Source organism: Macrobrachium nipponense, chromosome 1 (genome assembly GCF_015104395.2).
Source record: "Macrobrachium nipponense isolate FS-2020 chromosome 1, ASM1510439v2, whole genome shotgun sequence".
In the NCBI taxonomy this organism is placed as follows: Eukaryota; Metazoa; Arthropoda; class Malacostraca; order Decapoda; family Palaemonidae; genus Macrobrachium; species Macrobrachium nipponense.
The window spans coordinates 208764754-208767102 of NC_087200.1; the positions used below are offsets into that span (position 1 = coordinate 208764754).

General features: G+C 37.5%; 1 non-coding gene across 1 annotated transcript; it reads left to right on the forward strand.

The window, feature by feature from the left end:
• Positions 1-672: 672 nt before the first annotated feature.
• On the forward strand, positions 673-754 carry Trnas-gcu (transfer RNA serine (anticodon GCU)). The gene has a single exon. It is a non-coding gene; the product is annotated as a tRNA-Ser (tRNA).
• Positions 755-2349: the final 1595 nt, after the last annotated feature.

Sequence of the window (2349 nt, forward strand, 5' to 3'; positions counted from 1 at the left end):
GAAGAATAATACAGACTTTATGATGTAAGTTCTTTCTTATTCTTATGATTAGTATTAGATCCGTATTTAACCATTTTTCCTTTGGCCAATTTCTCTTCTCAAATTCTTACTCCTGCATTTCTTTCTATTTTGAGGTGCGTCCACACCACAGTAAAACGTCGGTAACTTATCGCACACACATCACTAACAGGTTGAATACAAGTCAACGACGTGTTGGTAGCCTAAAGCAGTGCTTCATATGATTATCCAGCATTGTCCAACATTGCGTTCTCCAATTATGGTAGGTGACTTGTTTCCTACATGTTTTTGACATTTGATGGATGTTATCGACATGTTTATGATACGTTTATGATCATAAATGTGTTGAATACTTATCGGTAGTCAAGACAAATGCTTCATACGTTTAACTAGTATTCGCTACCCACTTACAGTAGCTGACTTGTTTTCAACATGTTGTCGACGTATTTGCGGTATGTTGGCGACATGTTTATGATACGTTTATGACCATAAACGTGTTTTACCGCAGCATAGGCGCAGCATCAAGTTACAGCCGCAGTAGACGTCAGATAAAATCTTATTCGCACCTGTACCAGGTAAACCACTCGGGCTCTATGAGTGTTGCCTCAGTCAGGTCCCTCATCACAAGAGCTCATAATGTGACATCATCTGAACGACGAGGTGGCCGAGAGGTTAAGGCGTTGGACTGCTAATCCAATAGGGTTTCCCTGCGTGGGTTCGAATCCCATCCTCGTCGAATAAATACCTTTTCTGATCCCGTAGAAATAGGACTAACGTATTCAGCTCACAAGTAAATGCACATCGTTCGAGCCCCGAAAAGGCGATAAGGGATATATGTTTGTTCCCTCAAAGATCCGGAATGCATCTGTTAGCATTAGCAGTGAATTAAATGTCTTTTAGTTACTCGACTGTTGGATTGTGCAGTTGAAGTGAAGCGAGAGAGGAAGGGAAGGAGGGAACTAGAAGTCATATGAATTCATACTGCGGCCCTTACCGAGGTCATCTGTATCCCAGTTTGGTGAAATAGTTTATAGGACTCTCTGTCTGTTTGTTTCTCCCTCACCTCTATGTATAATAAACCTACAATCTTGCAATTCAAGAACAACCAATGAGGAGAGAAGAGAGGGAGAAACAAACAGGAGAAACAAACACTAAGATTCCATAAACTATAAAAGCTAGTTTGTTTAATATATTCAGTTTTGTTAAATAATTCAAAACACAGAATTACCAAAAATGATGTGTATTTTCTAACAATTGAGTATCACAGTAATTCCTGTTTCATATTCACAAAAGCAAGAACTTCAAACAAACAAATAAACTACCTACAGCAGGAACACAGCTCGTCCAAGATTCCAGAAGTTTATAAGATCTGAGCTTTCTCAGTTTCTTTACAAAATTATCATGCTGACACTGTCTGAATATAGTTCAGTTTAAAATTTTTAGATAACGTGAAACAATGTTCCAAAATAGTTTTCCATATTCTTCAAGGCCAATAAAAGGCATATACTAGATTATATCTAGATTTCTCCGTTCCTCGGAAACAGGCACACAAACGCACACAGACACAAAAGTACGCATCATATTACTAGGATTTTGCGGGAGATTATCGGCCCTCAATGTAATAAGGATTTTTTTTTTAAGTTAAGATATCGTGCCAAAGATTAATTAAACCTCCCTTGTTACTTTAATCATAACATTTTTTACCAGGGTCCGAATATTGATAACATTATTGCAGACTTAATCAGTTCCGTTTTTTTTCGTTCTGGCAGGAATATGGTTGTTGGATATGTTTAGAAATTCCTGAAATATGAAATACGGAAATATCTTGTAAATTCCGTCAAGAAACGTGTTTGAAGGCGACGTAGGTAGCCTGGGAGGGGGCTAAGGGAAGGGGGAAACGTAGAAAGCCTAGGCGATGGGGGTAGGGTATCTCTATCCACTTCGTACACACCACCATAGACGAATACTGGAAGGGGTAATGCATTACCACTTCGGTTTTGTGTGATCTGTGTATAAATTTATTAATGGATAGAATATCGAATATGGAATCTCTCTCTCTCTATCTCTCTCTCTCTCTCTCTCTCTCTCTCTCTCTCTCTCTCTCTCTCTCTCTCTGAAACTCTATCTGACTTAAAAAATCTGTTTTAGCCGGTAAAGAAATATAAGATAGAAAGCAAAGGAATCGAGTTTAGTTTGATATTTATTTGTAGAAATTTCACTATTACTTGAGTTTCCCTAATAAGATAAACAAATGTTGTTATGTATAGTATTTCAGTAAATAAAATTAATTTCGATCGAATGATTAGTTTCCTAAGAGCATTAAGTAATTTA